Source organism: Schistocerca nitens, chromosome 6, assembly GCF_023898315.1.
Source record: "Schistocerca nitens isolate TAMUIC-IGC-003100 chromosome 6, iqSchNite1.1, whole genome shotgun sequence".
In the NCBI taxonomy this organism is placed as follows: Eukaryota; Metazoa; Arthropoda; class Insecta; order Orthoptera; family Acrididae; genus Schistocerca; species Schistocerca nitens.
This window is the reverse complement of record NC_064619.1, coordinates 80,027,042-80,049,423: the sequence shown is the minus strand read 5'-3', so window position 1 is coordinate 80,049,423 and position 22,382 is coordinate 80,027,042. Positions and strand designations below refer to the sequence as shown.

Here is a 22,382-nt window from a genome sequence, read left to right as displayed (position 1 = left end):
TTTGATAGTCAATGTTGGCTCAAAATGATTTTTCAAGAAACATTCTGATTCACTATACTCTTCTTGAGCTTAATATGCAAAGTCTACATTGATAATGTTTTCTGCTGCCCATTCAAAAAGTTGCAGTGGGCTTTTCATTTGGTTTTCATTGTCTTTGGAAATTGGGTGTGCAAGCTGCCAGTCTTCTCTTTATAGATCCTCTAACACTGTCATAAGCCCCTGTGCCATGTGCTGTGGCAAAAAAGTGCCACTCTACTTTCACTTTAAAATCTTTCTCATGGAAACAGAGGTTTAAGAAGTTCTTTTTGTTTCTGTATTGGGCAGCAGACCCATCTGAAAAATAGAATAACTCTTTTGGAAGATTTTGAAATTTGGCTGTCAGAAAAGTTACAAGTTTTTTTTTTACGTATATACAGCAACTGTGTTGTGCTCTCATGAATCAGAAACAGTTGCCTAAGATGTTTAACTTTGTTTTCCTCTTTGAAATGTATAACAAAGGGATGGATTCTGGCCTGTTGGTTTGTCCAGTGCTAACTCTTAGCTGCTTCTTGTGGATCTATGCTGTAATTTTTAGAAAAATTTCACTTGACAGTGAATTCTGATCCTTTAAGATTTTCTGTTGTGATGTTAAGAAAATATCCCTACTGCTTGACTATGAAGTCGTGCTGAACCAAAACAGACAGCTTGCAGCAGAATAAATCAATAAGCTCTTCTGAATCTTTCTCCAAAGCCTCTAGATTACAGTGGTCAACTGAAAACCACTGGTGAAATTGTACTGGCTCTGAGCACCGTGGGACTTAACATCTGAGGTCATCAGTCACCTAGAACTTAGAACTACATAAACCTAACCAATGTAAGGACATCACACACATCCACGCCCGAGGCAGGATTTAAACCTGTGACCGTAGCGGCTGCGCGGTTCCAGACTGCAGCCCCTAGAACCACTCGGCCACAACAGCTGGCTGAAATTGTACTTTTCCAGCTGAATTGTCAGCAAAGGATTCTTCCACAATTTTACGTGTCAGTTCCACATGGACAGCAATCACATTTCCCCATGTTGCAATCGATACACAGTGGATTACAAAGTACTTTGCAAGGCTTTGTGTGTAATTTTGATTTTTATCTTTTGTAACAGTTTTCAATTTAGTATTTTTTATCATTGGTTTCACATTTTGGCGATTTGTACACATACAAACAGTGTGTGCCACTTTGACCAGCTAACATACATTGTTTAGGTCACTGTTCAGCAAATTTAGAGAAATCAGCATTAGGGAAGCATCTGATTCCACCCATCTGCTTTGACCCATGACATCATCAATATGGCAGAAACGCCTACTTCTAGCATTAACAAAATGGCGACGATAACATAACTACACCTATATGCCAACAAATGCAAACAAAAATAAAAATGACACAAGAACGTCTCACTCCAACACTAAAATGAAACTAGTAAGATAACTGCAGGAAATAGGGAGTTTAGGGTGGGGACAAGCTAAACTCAACTTAGAACATAATGCTACAACTTCAAAACCTCCCGGAATCGTATATTTCACTTGACCTGTATAGCTCAGACTAAGTATGTGATACAAAAAGACCAACATCAGCGATTCCGAAAAGCGGAATTGGACATTTCCCTTGACCTATATAGATCAAATGAAGCCCTCAGTACCATAAAACCAAAATCTGCAACTTCGAAAAATGCAATCGGACATTTCCCTTGACTTATACTGCTCAAATTCAGCTCTTTATATAGACCGGCAAACCACAAATATAAAATCCACAACCAAAAACTTCACAGTCCTACATAAGTCACAGACAGAATGCCACTCAAACTGAAATCTCAACGACTTGAAAACAAAAAAAATGCCATATTGTCTAGATCAATTAAAACACGACTGAAATACTATAAATATAAAACAGACAAAACATTAGAATTACTAAAGGATAAATCTAAAACAAAAATTACTTACCGACAAAAATCACCATGGTTGCCCCCTGCCACCCATGCACAAGGGTGGTAGGGGGGTTGAGGGGAGACAAAAAGAAAAAATACAACAGACACCAAACTAACCACACCTAATGAAAACGCCACACACATAAACAAAGTGGAAAAAAATAATAACAACTGACTGAAAACACAGCAAACACTTCCAAATCCACATTACAGCATTGACTATCGAGACTCAAATAAACCCACATTTACCACAGTGATAACCAAGACTCAATTAAACCCAATACCACACAATGAACTCAACACATCAACATCCAACACTAGAGGGTGCCATTAAATAGGAGAAGACGACATCTACAAACACGAACAAACTCAAAAACACTGTTTGATAGTGACATCAAACAAAATACCACCGTATGTCATGGGTCAAAGCAGACGGGTGGAATCAGACATTTTCAATGACACGACAAATCTGTTTTAATGATGTAAAACTTGTCTTTAAAATTTTTATATGCTGCTTTAATGTTAAACAATATGAGCCTTTTCAAAATCTTTGATTCAGTTTTGTCTAATTTAGTACCTGTTGCACAGTCTTTAAGACCTGGCATTGCCCTACTAGCCACATCATCTTCATAAAATGACTGTACAATCCCCATTGTCTCTATTGGCAAGCTTTTCACTTGTTTTAAATTTGGGCCTTCCAAAAAGCCTTTTTCTTTAAGACTTCTGTATTAACTGCTTGGCCATGTAGTTTGACACGTTATATTCATGCACTGTCTTTCTAAAGCTCCAGTTATCTGGTAAACGTGTTAGAAGCATTAGCCTTTTCCTCCTATTTGTACAACTGGAAATCTTGTTTTTCAGATTTTTTACAACTTCACGTTTCTCATCATTGCTATCTTTTTCTGATGACAAACTGTCAGCAAAGCAGAAAATGTTTACATTTCATAGAAAAAATTTTACTTACTTTCAGTGTACAATACTTCTTGTATTTCATTTTTCTGTTAGCAACAGGAGACTCGCCCAAGTAACTGAACAACCTCTGAAGTAGTTATAAATTCTGTATCACTGTGCAATAATGTTTCTGAGTGAGAATGATCAGTCAACATTTTTGTCACTTAAGGACTGTGCATTTTTTAACATAGTAATTTTCTTCCTACATATATCTCAGTTTTTTGAACCACTGACTGTTTGTAAATACAATACAGACATCCATGGTGTGACATTTCTGAGCGTTCTGCTTTCTCTAACAAAGTGATTTGTTTTCTGTAATGAATTGCAATACTGTATTCACATTAGGTCTGCTTCCATCTTTAGGGACTATGTGTCAGATTACATCTTGAGGAGGGGAGGGGGGGGGGGGGGGGGACCGACCACACAAACACACTTGTTAAAGTAGGAAATCACTTGTTAAAAATCAGCCAGTAACTTTTACATTTTAATGATTGACTTTAAGTCACTTTATAGCTTCCAATAACACCTTGTTTTACTGAAGCACTGTATATTTGACCTAAACAATAAGTAATCTTGATCTTCAATACAAGTTCACAAGCAACTAACTTATTAGACACAGACAACTTAGAATATATCCATTCTGGAAGGGCTGCTCTGACGTGAGAATGAGTATTTCAACATGAGTACACAGTCGAATTATACAAAATAGAGCTTCAGTCTTATTTTTTTTATACTAATAGAGGAATTATCATCCCTAATTTATATTTTCACCCGTGGTTTACAACAATTTTAGCTCCTCAAGGAATACATTTGGAAATTTTAAAATATGTACTTTATGAAAAAGGTTAAATTAAAATTTTGCTTTGGAAAGCATTTTCTTACATTAAATATTATTGTATGGCACACAAAATGGTGTGGAAAATGCTGTGAAATTGTATCTATCCCATGTCCGTAGTTCAATTAGGAAATCTTCTACAGCAATTCTAAAAACTGCCATTCCTTGTTTTTGGTCCCATTTATGATAACTTTATAGCTCTAATTCTGGAACGAGTTGACATTTTTAAGAAAAATTTCATATTTTCGTAAGTGTATACCAACGGTACACCTGTGCCAAATTTCAAGAAAGTCTGAGATAGTGAGGTTAGACCCTGTGTTGATTTGACATGGAAAAAAACCCATTATGGAACTTCCAAAACAACTTAGTTCAGCCACATTTGCACTTAGAATCGTTGCAGGACAGACAGTTCAGTAAATTGACATATTTTGCATATTTTCATTCAGTAATGCCGTGAGGAATAATGTTCTGGGGTAACTCACCTTTAAGAAAGAAAGTCTTTGTTGCACAAAAACATACTGTTAGAATAATATGTGGTGCTCACCCACAATTATGTTGTGGACATCTGTTTAAGGAGTTGGGTATTCTGACTGGCGCTTCGCAGTATATTTATTCCCTCATGAAGTTTGTTGTACATTATCCACTGCTGTTCAAAAAGGAACAGTTATATACATAATTATAATACCAGAAGCAAAAATGACGTTCATTTCCCCACATTAAAGGTGCACAATGCTGCAACAAAAATTTTTGATCAGTTACCCGGTGATATAAAATGTCTTGCAGACAGGAAAGTAAAATTTGAAAATAACCTGAGAAAGTTTTTCCTTGACAACTATTCCATAGAAGAATTTCTGTTACAGTTATGTGTAAAAGGTGGCGGGTAGGAATTACTAACTCACATCTGTATATCTTTTTTTCTTTTCTTTTTGTAATATTAAAAAAACTTTGAAATGTTCAAAATGTAAACATATGTACAGATTATTTTGCGATGTGATTGTAGAATGACTTGTTCCACATCATTATGATTGATCATACAAAATGATCCATGGAACATGTAACCAACTAACTGAATGTAACAATATTATGAAATGGATAGTTGCTGACCTCAGCAGCCAGAGACTGGTTATATGTTTGTGAGTTGCATTTGCTTGAGTTTGTGTGTGTATGTTCTATCTTCAACAAAGGCCTTGTTGGTCAAAAGTTACTTTTCTGACAGTCTTTTTGCTGCGCCTATCTGCGACTCATCATCACTGCTGTATGGTGAGTAGCAACTGTCCTTTTCAGAACATTTCTACACTCCATTCTGGATTTTCCATTGTTGAATTTTAAGTAACTAAATGGCCACCAGTCATAACAGAAATGGTACAAGGCTTGGTTATATCTATGGTGACTAATAAAATTAGCAAGCTTATATTTATGCATGAGGTGGAAGGCTCCTGTCCTCACCTGAATATCTTAATGTAGGTTTACTTGGGTTTACTTAAATGACTTGAAGTTTGCATTTGTGTTTTTCCTAATATAGTTTGTTTCCTTCCACAATCCTGCCCAAAAAAAGATTGTAGTTGTTGGGGGAAGTAGCCATGCACATAAAAAGCAGTATTACATTTGCATCCATAGATGTGTCAAAGCACTGCACTGAACAGGCATTGGAATGTTGTGCAGGGGCACCTGAAGTTAGTGAAACTAAACTTGCAATTGTTGTTATTTATATGTCTCGTAGCTCGGACTTTCTGCTCAGGGCATTTCTGCTCAGGGTAGAGAGGGTTCTTGGTTCACTTTATAGAAAGTACCAAAATTTAATTGTATGTTATAACTTCAGTATTAATTTTGTATGTGATTATGCAAGAAAAAGGATGTTGGAAGACCTCGTAAATTCATGTGATCTGATGCAGACAGTATTTTTTTTCCATCTGGGGTGCAGGGGAACATTTGCACGATCATAGACCATATTTTAATTAAGTCTTCATTACTAGATGAGCATTCTGTTACTGAAAGCCTGAATGGCATTTCAGACCCTTGTGCACAATTTTTAACATTAAAAGGTTTTTGTACTCAAACAAATGTTATCCATGATTACAAACTATGTAGAAACGATAATCCAACAGCAGTAGAGTGTTTTTTAAACCCCATTAAGGAGCAAGAGTGGCAGGATATTTATAGTGCTGATTCAATAGATGACAAATGTAATACTTCAAAACAATGGAAAATCCATGATGGAATGTAACAATATTATGAGAAGGGAAGTTGCTACTCACCATATAGCAGAGATGCTGAGTCACTGATAGGCACAACAAAAAGACTCTCACAATTATAGCTTTTGGCTGTCAAGGCCTTTGTCAACAACAACACACACACACACACACACACACACACACACACACACACACACACAAACAAACAAACTCATACATCACACGACTGCAGTCTCAGGCAACCGAAACCAGTGCGAGCAGCAGAACCAGTGCATGACAGGAGTGGTGACTGGGTGGGGGTAAGGAGGAGGCTGGAGTGGGGAGGTGGAGGGATAGTATGGTGGGCGTGGCGGACAGTGAAGTGCTGCAGGTTACTCTGAGGGTAGGGGGGGGGGGGAGCAGTGGGGCACAGTTAAATGGTGGTGTGCCCCAGGGATCAGTGCTGGGGCACTCCTGTTCCTTACTTATATAAATGGTATGCCTTGTAGAATTACAGGTTTCTGTTTGCAGACAACACTAACTTGGTAGCAAAGGAGCATGTGTGCAACATTGGCCTGTTTCAAATAGTACAGTTCAAGACATACGTTCATGGCTTGTAGAAGTTTCTAACACTACAATTCAACAAAACCTGATGTTTTAATTGTAGAGAATTGGCCTATGGTTAGTGAGCCTTAACAGTTCAAATTTATAGATACTCAGACAGGTAGTAAACAGTCGTGGAAAGCCTACGTTCAGGATCTTGTTGAAAGACTTTATGCTGCCATTTTTACTATTAGAACAGTGTCTAAAGTAAGTGATAGTTCAATGTGAAACATTGTTTACTTATTTTCATTCCCTTATGATGTATGGGATTATATTTTTGGGTAACTCTTCTCACTTTCATAGTGTATTTCTGGCTCAGAAATGGCCAGTTTGGGTAATAAATGGTGTATGTTTGTGAACCTCTTGTCGACCCCTGTTCATTAGTCCGGGTATTCGGAGATTGGCCTCTCAAAAAATATATATGCGAGGTAAAGTGACTTTATATTTTTATGAAAAAATATTTATTTCTTCATCAATATTCATGTTGTCCCCATCAAAGTAATCCCCCTCAGATACAATACACTTGCGCCAACACTTCTTCCAATCCTCGAAGCACTTCTCATAAGCACTTTTTGGTACAGCCTTGAAGTACTTCCAGCGATGCAGTTTTTATTTCTTCAATCATTGAAAATCTTTGTCCTTTCATACGTCTCATCAGTTTTGGGAGCAGGAAAAAGTCGCAGGGGGCCAAATCCAGTGAATATGGTGACTGAGGCATGATGGTCATGTTTTTTTTTTTTTTCCAAAATACCTCTCACAAGCAACGATGAATGAGCAGGTGCATTGTCATGATGCAAAAGTCATGAATTATTTTTCCACAATTGTGGATGTTTTTTGCACATTGCTTCTTGCAAACAGTGCATAACATCAACGTAATAATCCTTATTGACCATATGACCTTGAGACAAAAATTCATAATGCACTATGCCATGGTAATTGAAAGAAACAGTGAGCAAAACTTTGACATTTGATCAGACTTGACGTGCTTTTTTTCGGTTTTGGCTGTCCGGGATGCTCCCATTGGGATAATTGAGCTTTGGTTTCGAGATCATAACCCTAAAACGATGTTTTGTCACCAGTTATGACCCTGTTGAGCAAATCGGGATCATCATTGACGTCATTCAAGAGCTCCTGAGCAGTGCTCATGGGGCTGTTCTTCTGATCAAAATTGAGAAGTTTTGGAACAAACTTTGCTGACACATGTCTCATGCCCAGAACATCTGAAAAAAATGCATGACACTAGCATATCGATATGCCAACATCCTCATCAACTTCTCTTATGGTAATTCAACGATTTTCCAAAACAATTTTCTTCACAATTTCGATGTTATCATCTGTAGTTGATGTGCTGGTGCGTCCAGAGTGAGGTTCATCATTGGCATCTTCTCTGCCATCTTCCAGCTTGTACCACTTGTAAACATTTTTTTTTCTCTTAGAGTAGACTCACTGTGTGCCACTGTCAACATTTCAGGTGTTCTAGAGCACTTGATCCCATTTTTCACACAAAATTTGATGCAAATCCTTTGCTCCATTTTTTATAATAATCAAAAATCGCCGAGCACACTAAAACACTTCTAAACCTTTCTATCTGTTGGGTGGGGGAAAAAATGCCTTTCACCGAATAATGCCTCTGAAATAGACCACAAGATTGGTATTTCTGTCTTTGATTAACTGATGTGGCTAAACTGAACCCTCAAACAACATAACATTAATAAATGCAAAAAAACTGATTTCATTGTGAAATTGGGATCTTTTTCTTCATTTAATCTAATACTTAAATTGAACTCTGTGGATCCTACCAACCACAAAACAACAATATTCGCAATAAAACACAATAACAAGCCTATTCTGCTCTAAAATTTGTATTACTGCCATCAACTAACATTTAAATTAAACTGAACTCTATGGTAGCCACCTATCATGAAAATGTAAAATTTGTGTTGATATTTTCACTTAATCTGTATGGTTCAACGAAAATCTACACCTACATCTTTATCCATTCTCTGCAAACCACCGTGAAGTATATGGCAGACGGTATTTCACACTGTACCAGTTGTTAGGGCACCTATGCATTTCATTCATGTATGGAATGTGGGAAGATTGGCTGTTTAAATTACTTTGTGTGCACTATAATTAATCCAGTCTTGTCCTCATGATTCTCTACCTTCATATCCCCTCCTCATCCTATCTGGTTGCAGTCCCACACACTCAAACAATGTTCTAGGATGAGTTGCACAAGAGGTTTGTAATCAATCTCCTCTGTAGAATGTTCCATTTTCTTGGTGTTCTGTCAGTAAGCTGATGTATGCCTCTTGCTTTAGCTATGATGGAGCCCATTTAATTATGCCATTTCATGTCTCTACAAATTGTTACAGCCAAGTATTTGTGCAAGTTAACTGATTCCAATTGTGACCCATTGATGTTGCAGTCGTAGGATACCATATTTCTCCATTTTGTGAAGTGCAAAACTTTATACCTCTGAACATTTAAAGTAAATTGACAATCTTTACATTACTTAGAAATCTTATGAGGATCTGACTGAATATAAGTGCAGCTTTTCCAGATAACTGCATCATCTGTGAAAATTCTGAGGTTGCTATTAACATTGTCTGAAAGGTTGTTAATACACAACGTGAACAGCAAGAGTCCCAACACACTTCCAACGCACACCCAAAGGTACTTCTAAATGATACTGTGATACTGTGTTTTTTCTACAAACAGTATTCAGACCAATAACAAATTTATCTTGTTACCTCATACAACTATACTGATAAGAAGTGTAGTGTGGTACTGATGCAAGTGCTTTTCAGAAATTGAGAAATACTCCATCTACATGATTGCATTGATATATGGCTTTCAGGATGTCATTTGAGAAAAGTGAGAGTTGCATTTCACATGGTCAATGTTTTCGGAATCCACAGTGATTGGCAGGGGAAGGTCATTCTGTTTGAGATGCCTCCTTATTTTTGAGCTTGGAATATGTTCTTAGATATAAAACAAATGGATGTCAAGGTTATTGGATGGCTGTTTTGTGGATCCTGTAATGGGTAATGGGGTTCTATTGTTGTTGTGGTGGTGTGTACGTATTATTGTAAAATGTATGAAAATGTAGCAGCAAGAATAACAGTATTGTTTGAAAGATGTAAATAAACTCTGTTATTTCTTATTTATGTGCTGCTGAGCCTGACTATAATGAGTTTCAGTAATTCTGTACTTGACATTAAAATGTATGCACCAATTAACTAATATATTGCACCACAACCTCTACCCATAACACTGGTGTCGTAAATATTTTTATTTAAAGTCACTGATGAATTAGTTTGGGAAAAATTAATCTTACACACCAATCATAAAATTATTTCATTTACGTAAAGTCTAAGATTGTTCTACTGAATATTATTTTCACTTTTGCAATAGAAAAATAATGAATTCCTGCGGGTTCTTGTCCTCGGGGATCAAATATTGTAATAATGATCAAAAGAATTAGTGTCTGATTATTTCTGAAGTTTAAAATTGTCGCTTCGTACATTCACATAATGGGGCAAACAAAGCATAGTCTGAACTGCTGCGGACACAAAACTTAAAACATTCATAATTGGTTATTTAGTTACAAATAAATGGCCGAACACTAGAATTCCATTCAGTAAGTTTTACATTATATTTTTCCTTTGTTAACTTATGACTACCTTTTACAGTATTTAAAAGAACAGACCTCAGCTTATCTTTGATCTCATCTGCTTCATACATCATAGAGAAGAACAGAAGAAGGAAAAATTCCACAGACAATACAATGCCAGTACACTCTTTTTGGTATTATCTTCTGTAATATGATTATTCTTCATAGGAAAATGGTTACAAAATAGTAAAACATATTGTTGTTATTTCATAGTATAATAATAAGTCACAATATATATAATATATATTATATATATAATATAAATTTCTCAGTTAAAAGTCATTTCTGGAAAAATATTCATTAATTCATAGTCTCGAGCACTGTCCCATACACTGGCAACACAAAGTATTGGCATCGACATTACAATCCTTGTGGCTACCCTTTTTGTAGACATAGGTGACCTGTGTTTTTTTTTCCGATACGTACAGGTCACCTGGGTAGAAAGGCTCGCACACATCGTATTAGGTTTAGATGCTTCGTGGTAGACAGAGGAATTGTGACAGTGTAAACAAATTAGTGACACACAAACATACACATTATTGTCCTGCAATACAGAACTTAAGTTGTACAGCACCTCATTGGATGTGGTTGCGGACAGATACAACTAATCAGTGGCCTGTCAAGGTGTGCATTACTGAATACAGTGTCAACAACACTGTGTCCTTCCTGGGCACCGCATTGTCAGTCACTGTAGTCCCTATGTGAAGGCTATAGGTGACTCCACTTGTAGACAGTCACGCAGGCTGATCTCCACTAAGAACCGTAGCTACGGACTACAACCCTGGAACTCTGTACTAGAACTGTCATACACCAATGTTAAAAATGAACTGTCTGTTGCTGCCTATGGCCGCCACTTATCATAACATGGAAGTCCATTTCATTGATGATGGCATGGAGATTGCTGAATGGGCCACACTCATGGTTGGCGGCGAACGTCAAATCCCTGCCCGGGGGACTGATGACCTCGCAGTTTGATCACTTCCCCCCCCCCCCCCTTTTTAAACCAACCTGCCCGGGATGCCAGTTGGAAACTGTCTCAGCGTATCAGCTCCTGTTACATCCACTGGTGAGAATACAACACTTCCAACTACTGGGCATGGTTTTTTGTTCAAGCAGTCTGCAGCAGATTATTGTTAAAGAAGAGCTTACTCAATCTTTAATTTGGTCCAGTTTGTTAAATTTTAGCAGTTTCAGCTTTTCTCAACTCTACTAACTTCATTTATAAAGAAACATTTGAAATCTGAGCTTTGCTATTCTCAATTCCAGTTCCTGTCTCATGGATGAGGGACTGGACACTAACTTTTGTGCTACTAATAGCCCTTATATATGAGCAGAATTTCCTTGGGTTCTGTGAGGTATACTTCAACAAAATCAGCTTCAACTGTTATTGAAGGATTCGCACATTGCCCCTTTTGCAGCCAGATGTGTTCCATTCCATTCCATTCCATTCAGCATCTCCTTACCTCTAGTGATATTTTTTATTTTACACCTATTACGAGGTGTGGCTAGAAAAAAACCGGACTAGTACTGGTGAAACAATAAAACGAATGCAATAAGGCTGAAAGTCGCGTGGCCTGTCACGTGACTCTCGCTCCGCCTACTGCTCGAGTTTCATCTGCCTCCTGCACTCCGTCTGCCCGTGGCGTCTGTTTTAAGTAGTTGACGTTTTGTCTGTGCGTCAGAAAATGTTGAGTGTACAGAAAGAACAGCGTGTTAACATCAAATTTTGTTTCAAACTAGGAAAATCTGCAAGTGAAACGTTTGCAATGTTACAACAAGTGTACGGCGATGATTGTTTATCGCGAACACAAGTGTCTGAGTGGTTTAAACGATTTAAAGATGGCCGCGAAGACACCAGTGATGACACTCGCACTGGCAGACCATTGTCAGCAAAAACTGATGCAAACATTGAAAAAATCGGTAAACTTGTTCGACAAGATTGCCGTTTAACAATCAGAGCAGTGTCTGAGTTAGCAGGAGTTGACAAGGAAAGTGTCGAACAAGTTTACCGATTTTTTCAATGTTTGCATCAGTTTTTGCTGACAATGGTCTGCCAGTGCGAGTGTCATCACTGGTGTCTTCGCGGCCATCTTTAAATTGTTTAAACCACTCAAACACTTGTGTTCGCGATAAACAATCATCGCCGTACACTTGTTGTAACATTGCAAACGTTTCACTTGCAGATTTTCCTAGTTTGAAACAAAATTTGATGTTAACACGCTGTTCTTTCTGAACACTCAACATTTTCCTACGCACAGACAAAACGTCAACTACTTAAAACAGACGCCACGGGCAGACTGAGTGCAGGAGGCAGATGAAAGTCGAGCAGTAGGCGGAGCGAGAGTCACGTGACAGGCCACGCGACTTTCAGCCTTATTGCATTCGTTTTATTGTTTCACCAGTACTAGACCGGTTTTTTTCTAGCCACACCTCGTATGTAGCAGTCAGTGCTGCTTTAGAGTGCTTGTATACCATACACGCTACCTCTCATCATTAACTTTTCTACTAGGTACATATTTATCAATTGCATGGCCTACTATTATTCTAAACTTGAGTCATAATTCTTCTACTTTCTTCTCTCCAGAACCGTTTCTAATTCCGTATTGTGATATGACACTACTGCATCCTTATCTAGTTTGATGAAACTATATGTGGAATTTCCATGAGGAAATACTTCTAGTGCAATGCAGAGAGCAGATTGATGCTGTTATAATACACTTTATTAACCACAGGGAGATTCAACTCAAATCCGTACACACTAGACAGTTGTTCACAATGAACTAAAAATGTTAAAGATACTTGCAGTGCAGGAGCATAACCTTGTGTCCAAAAAGTCTTCACTGGCATTTGCATTATCAATTGTGAAGTCACCATAGAAGCTGCTGCCCCCCCCCCCTCCCCCTCACCCCCTTTCCAGGAGTGTGGGGCACTGTGGGGAGGCATCATCAGAGGGCACAGGTACCAACATTGTTTTTGCAAACGTGCACGTCACCAACCATAGCATGGCTGGCTACTTCGCAGGGCAAGAATGAGCCGTTTCTTGGTCAGAGGTAAGAGAAAGGACATAAAGTTGTGATCCTCAACCTGTCTCAGTGCAGGTGATCTTGACAGAGGTTGGGTGAAGATCAGATGGGGCAGCTATGCCGGGAATGTTGGTCTTCACAGACCTCAACGAGCTGTGGTGGGGTAGTGCTGGTCTGAGGTGTGATCAGGTAGTGGGTACAGTTACATCTGGCTCTGCATGAATTCTTGGAGACAAGTGTTGTTTCTTAGAAGCAGTGATGGTTAAGAGCCCATCCAGCCTATAATCTTGGTGTAATCATGGCTGGCTTGACATCAGTGGTAAGTTTGTAGCTGTGATTGAACTGTCGGAAAATAAAACAGTTATCTACTTGGCGTTCCGTGGGTTGTCTGTCGACCACAGTGAAGTCATCCACCAGCTTTACTTTTATGTTGTCTGACTGGAATTGCCCCACATCAAGTGTCACTATGAATGTGTTGTCCATGTTCAAAATGTCTGATGTTTCGTTGTGCTTCAACATGACACAGGTAGTGGTGTCACTCCCCGCATCCACTGTGCCAATTGTATCCTGGAAATTAATGCAAGTTTAAATCAGGTACCTGAAACAGTAGTGGACTTGCCATGTAGCAAAATATTGAAGGTATTGGTTCCTCATTTTAGCGTACTGTGAGGACCCAGATATGGTGACGGCAGCATAGGTCTGATAGTATCGTCTTACAACATGACATATTCATAATCTGCTAAATTGTTGGTGAGTTGTGTGCCGTTGGTGGAGGTATTCTAAGCCGTGCTCTGCGCTGTTTTACACAGTTGACAAGAGCAGTTAGTTCTTTAGTAGCTGGTGCTTGCGCTATTGTTGAGTAGTTGTAGATGGTTGTTGTGTGTGGAGCACAAGGAAGGTGCTTGTGGAGTTATGCTCTATGAAGCCAGCTGTGCATATAAAGGTGAACTACCAATGACACCTTTTATTGATTCTCTGCTGTTGGTTTGGTGAAGGGTACCTCATGCCAAACCTGAGGAGAGATCAGAGTGATGGAGGAAATCTGTGCCCAAGATTGGTTCGCAAACATCTGCACTCAAGAACTGGCATGAAAATTTTTCATGAGTCCAAGGCCTATGGTGTGTGTTACAGTCCCATAACATTTTATAGGCAAAATGTTTGTGGCTGTAGTTGGATGGCCAGTGTAGGAATCTCTGTTGCTCGATTCTCCCTTGGGATGCTGCATACTTGCGAGCCGGTGTCGGCCAGAAAGTGTTGATTTGTGAAGTGATGTAGCATGTAGAGTTCACCACTATCACTTAGAACGTATTTAAACTGTAGGTGACAAGCAACTGCGGCAATCCGTTGCGCCTATTGCAGACTGTATTTAGCGTTTGGGTGTTTGTGCAGTTGCACACTTTGCCAACACAGCTGAGGTTACGTTGACTCACCTGCCAGTGGAATGCTGTCACCAGCCCAGGGCATGTTTGTTATGGCTGGTCAGAGGTCACCACCCTCATGGTTGGGGTTAGTGATGGCACTCTTGTAAGTGCCTGGAAACATTCGGGTCATGTTGGCTGCCCATGGCTGCAGCCAGTGTTGTACTTCAGAAATGCACTGGTGATGACCATTTTGTCTGATATATTTGGGTGCTGTTTATGTTGACAAATAGCAAATACAAGTTTTTTTTTTTCCTCAGCCAAAAACAATGCTATGAATGTGAAACATTACGCATTTATTATTTGAAGTCTCCTGAGTAAGCATGCCAAGTTTCCGTCACTTATGTCAGATAGCGAGACAGTGTAGCTGCAGGGCAGTTTCAAAATGGGACATGTAGGTGATGTACGTTACAAGCAATGTGCCATCATTGAATTTCTCACTGCAGAGAAAGATATTGTGGGCAATTTCTGCAATGTCTATGGAGCATCAGCTATTGACAGAAGTACAGTTAGTCACTGGGTATGGAGGGTGATCAGAAGGTGGTTCGGCGGAGCTCCACAATTTGCAGCAGTCAGGAAGACCATCCACGGCTGTCCCATCTGACAATCCTGACCTTGCCCCCTCGAACTTCCACTTGTTTGGGCCATTAAAAGGTGCCATTCATGGAAGACATTTTGAGGGCAATGAGAAGGTGATTTCACACAGTAAAGTACTGGCTCCACCACCAGGACAAGGACTGATACTGACAGTGCATACATCCCCTTGTTTCATGCTGGAGGATTGCCATGGAATGGGATGGAGATTATGTGGAAAAATAGGGCGTGTAGACAAAACACCATTCTTTTGTGTGTGTAATTCTCATTATGTTCAATAAAGAATTGCTGAAGGTAAAATGCGGTGCATTATTTTCTGGAAAACCCTAGTTGTCTGTCAGCGAGAAGTAATTTACACTCCACTGGGCACTGGGTCACTCGATTTTTTTTTTTCTTCCTTCTTCCCCCCCCCCCCCCCCTCCCCGCGCGAGATCATTGCCAATTGTATCTTTGGTGGTTGTTTGATGGTCCAAGCATCCATAGTGCATTGAGTGGCATGTGATTTGAGTTGATTAATGTACAAAGGCATTGCCAGAGCTGAGATGGTGTCCTGTTGCCTAAACGGCAGCCAAACTTGCAGTCGGAACAGGCCTCAACGACGACATGAGCTGGGAGCAAGTGAAACACACACAAGTAGGTACAATGTGGACAGCCATGTAGCCACTCTGCCAAGCTGCAGCCTTCAATCAAGGTGGCCTTGTTTGTAACCCACGAAGGGCATTGAGGTCAAACAGCATTGAAATGGAAGGATGAATATTAACTTTTCAACTAACCATTTAAAAAGAAGAACAAATCAAGTAATTAAGGAGAATAATTACAATAACAAGATTTATTAGGAATGATTTTTTCCTTTGGCAGAAGTTCAGCTATTTCCACTCAGAATAGATGTTGGTATGGTACCTCTGTCTACCAGTAAATACACATACAAGGATAGGTCACAGGCTACACTGAAACAACTGACTGTTAATACATAACAAGAAACTAGAAATTCTTGGCATGGCCATACACTATAGCACATTTTGTATATGGTTAACAAGCAGACTACATATCAACCATGTGCTCTCCTACAAGGCTACAGTTACAAAATAACATCAAAATATGCATTAAATTCACAGACGATAAAGGTACTCATACAACTGCCCATCATGTGTAGTCTATAGCTGTACAAACCAGAGGAGAGAATGTATTGTCAGATAACACAGTTTAAATCACTATGTTGGCACACAATCTGTTAATATTAACTAGAAAATGGTTTATAACCACACCAGGACAGAGTACCTGTTTCAGACAGAAGCATACATGCATTTATTTCATACTTCAAACTTGAGTAAACACGCTTTAGTCACTGCCAGAAGCTCAGGCTGCAGCACCTCCAGACACCACACTAATGCAGGCCCGCAATTACTCAATGTGTATGGCCAGCCCATAAACCTTGTTGACAGCTTGCAGAACAGCTCTTCCTGATTCAGCAAGTGACTGCTTTTCCTCTCATGGCTCCAACCAGTGAATTCCGCATGCTACCTGCTGCCTTATAAACACTTTCGCCATCAGAGGGGAAGAGCACAAACCTGTAGGAAGTAGAGCCAACCTGTGTGTGCTAATACCAAATTGGGCAATAGCGACTCAAATGGCCCATCATTTAGAGTGGTAGAGACCATGTGCCTTGTTGAGGAGTGGGTATGTTCACGACGCTGCATTCAAGGGAATTTGGATATATGTCTCTGTGAGGTCAGTTGTACTAAATAAATTGGCATGGCTTAGTTTTGCAAAGAATTTATTTGAGATTGGCAAGGGGTAAGTTTCCACTGTAGTTTTTCTTAATGTTACTTTAAAATCCCCACAGAGTCTTAACGTGCTGTCGGCTTTGTGTACTGTTACCACTGGAGTGGCCCACTAACTAGGAGGAATTTATATTAACACTTCTTCATTAGTTAGTTGATCCATTTCTCCTTTAAGAGCCAGGGACACCAGATGAGCTCAGAAAAAGTGCAGGATAGGTGTCACCTTAAGAGTGACATGAACCTTGAAATCAGCTGCCCTCCCTAATCCAGAAGAGAAAAGTCACAGAGTAAGTTGACAAGCAAGACATGTGTACACATTAGCATTCGAATGAGCACTGAGTCCCAGTCTAGCGGCCGCTGCTCGGCTGGCCGCTTAGGTGGCGCAGCTGCTACATGGCTGGCAGACAGCGCCGCAAATAGAGGACGCGCGTAATTGCGCGGCGGCGCTTTGAATGATCGGCGAGTCACAACACTTTTCCCCCCTTTGAAATTGTTGCACTGGTCTTGATGGAGGTGTCCTGGAGATGGCTAACGTCCATAGGTGTTGTTTGAATCGCCGTAAAGTCTCGAGGAGGAGGCTTCCCGTACGGACGGAAGTGTCCCCGATGATAACGGGTCGAGACGACAGGAGACGTAGGGGTCGAATCTGCTGGGGCCCCATGCACCAATTTGCCCATTGCGGCAAGTCCAGTTGATATGACAGGAGACATGGGCGATGTGTCGGCGTCCGTTGGAGGAGGAGGCGAGTAGATTTGCTCTGACAGAGGATGGTCATCCGGTTCCTGCATGGGCACGTCTCCTGGTGGCGTCCGTTCTTGTGCTGGCATCGCGATGACGGTGAGAGGGCTGCGTTGTGAGTATTGAGAGATGCCAAGGTCCCGAGCGTCAGGTAGAGCCAAAGGTGGTGTAGCGGCATTCGGAACAGGCGTTGCTGGCACACAAGGCCGAAGCTGGTCCGAATGACGCACTGCAACACCCGTGTCCATCTGGATTTCATACAGGCGTCTGCCACGGTATCTTAAGATGCGGCCCGGGCTCCATTTTGGCCGCCTGCCGTACCCCTGTACCCAGACAAGGTCATCGGTGGTGAACCAGCCAAGTGAAGGCACTCGCGGCCGTGAGGTGGAAGGCCGCAGAAGATGAAGTAGCATGCGGGGCTGTCAGCCATGTAAGAGCTCAGCCGGGCTGTGGTCGCCCATGGGGGTGAAACGGTAAGACGCCAGAAACTGGAGAAGCGCATCATCAGCAGCAGAAGAAGTCAGAAGTTTCCGCATCTGGGCCTTAAATGTGCGGACCAGTCGTTCAGCCTCACCGTTGGATTGTGGATGGAACGGCAGGGCCGTGACATGCATAACGCCGTGACGAGCACAAAAATCCGCAAATTCGGAAGAGGCAAATTGTGGACCATTATCAGCAACAAGAGTAGAGGGGAGGCCTTCCAAAGAAAAAATGCGGGCAAGAGCACTGGTGGTTGCCACGGTGGTAGGCGACGTGCAACGGACAATGAAAGGAAAGTTAGAGTAGGCGTCAATTACGAGGAGCCAATAAGTACCTAAAAAGGGTCCCGCAAAGTCAGCATGAATGTGCTCCCAGGGCTTCTCAGGCGAAGGCCACGGTGACAAAGATGACTTCGGGGCAGCGGCCTGTGACGCACAAGAGCCGCAGGCAGCGACCATGTGTGCTATTTCAGAGTCGATGCCAGGCCAGTACACATGACGGCGCGCCAGAGTTTTTGTGCGAGACACACCCCAGTGCCCTTGGTGAAGGAGGCACAAGAGCGAAGCATGCGAAGACGCAGGTACCACAACACGCGGCGAAGCATTGTCAGTGGAGAGGAGGATAACACCATCCCTAGCCATGAGGCGGTAGCGCAAAGCGTAGTAGTTCCACAATGGATCAGAAGTCTTAGCGGACGGGCGATCTGGCCAACCCTTCTGAATACAGCATAAAACCCGGGAGAGGGTAGGGTCAGAACCCGTAGCAGCCGCCAGCCTGTCCCCAGTGATGGGGAACCCATCCACAACCCGCTGCTCGGCAACATCCAGGTAGAAACACAAAAGTTTGTCCCTATCGAATGCCTGATCAGGACCCATGGGAAGGCGAGACAGAGCATCAGCATTTGCATGTTGAGCTGTTGGCCAGAAATGAATCTCATAATTGAAATGAGACAAGTAAAGAGCCCAACGCTGGAGGCGGTGTGCAGCGTTGTCGGAAAGTGACGTTGATGGATGAAACAAGGAAACAAGTGGTTTGTGATCCGTAACAAGATGAAATTTTGAGCCATAGAGAAAAACACCAAACTTATGAAGAGCATAAATCATTGCCAAAGCTTCTTTCTCAATTTGAGAATACTTTTGTTGGGCATCCGTGAGCGTTTTGGAGGCATAAGCAATGGGTTGTTCTGAACCATCAGAAAAACAGTGCGCAAGGACTGCACCAACCCCGTATTGAGAGGCGTCTGTGGCAAGAACAAGATGTTGGCTAGGTCGATAAGTAGCCAGGCACAGGGCCTGTTTCAGCATAGTCTTCAATTTCTGGAAAGCCGCTTCGCATGACGCGGACCAGTGAAAAGGCATGTTTTTATGCAACAGGCGATGAAACGGCTGAGCCACCGAAGCCGCAGACGGTAAAAACTTGTGATAGTATGCTATTTTCCCCAAGAAGGCCTGCAGTTCCTTAACAGATGTAGGGTGAGGAAGGGCATTGATCGCAGCGACAGTTTGCTGAAGCGGACGAATACCATCCCGAGACGGCAGTCTGTAAGACATGAAAAAGTGTGCGGAGATTTTGAAGATGTTCTTCAGTGGTGGAGCCAGTGACAACAATGTCGTCCATGTAATTGATACACCCAGGGACAGGGAGCAATAATTGTTCCAAGAATCCTTGAAAGAGAGCAGGGGCGCTAGCAACCCCGAATGGCAAGCGTTGGTATTGACAGTGGCCGAAAGGTGTGTTAAGGACCAGAAACTGCCGGGAAGCAGCGTCGAGAGGAAGTTGATGATTAGCTTCTGACAGGTCAATTTTAGAAAAATACTGGCCTCCAGCAAGTTTAATGAACAGTTCTTCACGACGGGGCATAGGGTAAGTGTCGATGAGGCATTGAGCATTTACAGTGGCTTTGAAATCGCCACAGAGATGAATATCACCATTTGGCTTAGCAACGACAACGACAGGAGAGGACCACTCACTGGAAGTGACAGGAAGCAAGACCCCTGAAGTAGTGAGACGATCCAACTCCCGTTTTACCCGATCACGAAGGGCCACAGGAATGGGCCGAGCCCGAAAAAACTTAGGCCGAGCAGTGGGTTTGAGCGTGATATGAGCTTCAAAGTCGTTTGCACGGCCTAACCCAGGAGAAAAAAAGGACGAAAATGTCATCGACAAGGAATCCAGTTGAGCATAAGGAATAGCATCAGAGACAATATTGACAGTCATCTATGGAGAACCCAAAAACGCGAAAGGCATCGAAACCGAAAAGATTTTCTGCGTTGCTCTGGTCGACCACAAATATGGGGACAGTGCAAACGATGGATTTGTAAGATACCTCAGCATTAAACTGTCCCAAGAGAGAAATCTTCTGTTTATTGTACGTCCGTAATTGCCGAGTGACAGGTGACAGGAGTGGAGAACCCAACTGAAGATACGTCTGAGTATTAATTATAGTGGCAGCAGAACCGGTATCCACTTGCATCGAACATCTCGACCAAGGATTTGGACAGTGAGGAATAACTTCCCTGAAAGGGAAGAAGTGCAATTGACAGGCAACACAGAATCAGATACATTTGAGGTGAAATCCAGGAAAGGAACAGAGACTTACATGGTTGTTCGTCCGTGACGTGAAATGCCAAGAAGTGCTGTTGAAGACGTTTTTCATAATCAGACCAGTCTTCAGCCGTCTCGTAGTAAGGAGGAAAAGGAGGTATAGCCAACGACGAGAAATGCCTCGCATTTGACGCCGCAACGAAATCACGAATCGCCGCTGTTAGAAGCGTTTGCTGTTCAAGGAGATTTTGCAATAGTTGCTCGACAGTAGCCATGGAACCCTGTGGGTCAACGGTGAAAAGGAAAAATCCACTACCTCGTCGCCAATTGTTATAACGTCAAGTTTAACACATATATTTCAGAATGACGCAACACTTATAAGTCACAGAGTAAGTTGACAAGCAAGACATGTGTACACATTAGCATTCGAATGAGCACCGAGTCCCAGTCTAGCGGCCGCTGCTCGGCTGGCTGCTTAGGTGGCGCAGCTGCTGCATGGCTGGCAGACAGCGCCGCACGTAGAGGACGCGCGTAATTGCGCGGCCGCACTTTGAATGATCGGTGAGTCACAGCGTTTTGCTATTTGGGGAGCAAAATGACTGATGATGGTCAAAGTAGAGAGGATATAAAATGTAGACTGGTAATGGCAAGGAAAGTGTTTCTGAAGAAGAGAAATTTGTTAACATCGAGTATAGTTTTAAGTGTCAGGAAGTTGTTTCTGAAAGTATTTGTATGGAGTGTAGCCATGTATCGAAGTGAAAGATGGACGATAAATAGTTTGGACAAAAAGAGAATAGAAGCTTTTGAAATGTGGTGCTACAGAAGAATGCTGAAGATTAGATGGGTAGATCACATAACTAATGAGGAGGTATTGAATAGAATTGGGGAGGAGAGGAGTTTGTGGCACAACTTGACAAGAAGAAGGGACCGGTTGGTAGGGTTGGTAGGACATGTTCTGAGGCATCAAGGGATCACAAATTTAGCATTGGAGGGCAGCGTGGAGGGTGAAAATCGTAGAGGGAGACCAAGAGATGAACACACTAGGCAGATTCAGAAGGATGTAGGTTGCAGTAAGTACTGGGAGATGAAGAAGCTTGCACAGGATAGAGTAGCATGAAGAGCTGCATCAAACCAGTCTCAGGACTGAAGACCATAGCAACAACAACTGATCTTAACATTTGTGATTTGTTAGACATGGGGCAGGGATATTGAGATATCAGTCATAGTGTAGTTGATGGTAAGAAATTTGTGGTCTTCACACAAACTAACTTCACCCAAGGTTTTTTTTTTTTTTTAAAAATAGACCTGTAGACCTACTACAAACAGCACTGACATTCTAATTTACCCTACTTCTAGACTGTTAATGTCAATAGGCATTGTTCCACTTTAATACGTATGTTTGTACGAAATTTCTAAATAATACCCACAAACAAGCTAGTATGAATACACTATGCAGTCTGTTGAAAGAAACTTATTACAGACTCTGAATCAGTAAAATTATTAAGAAGGAACACAATCAGCAATTGTAATCAGACATTGTTGTTTGTATGATATTAACGCTCCACAAATTACATCAATATGCAGAGCTATAGTACATAAATAAAACTAGTTAAG

The 22,382-nt window shown here is 41.4% G+C and overlaps 1 protein-coding gene across 1 annotated transcript in view; it reads left to right on the top strand.

The window, feature by feature from the left end:
* The window catches only part of LOC126262404 (nuclear receptor 2C2-associated protein), a 59,081-nt gene that overhangs the window by 5,510 nt on the left and 31,189 nt on the right, over window positions 1-22,382 (top strand). The window lies entirely within an intron of this gene.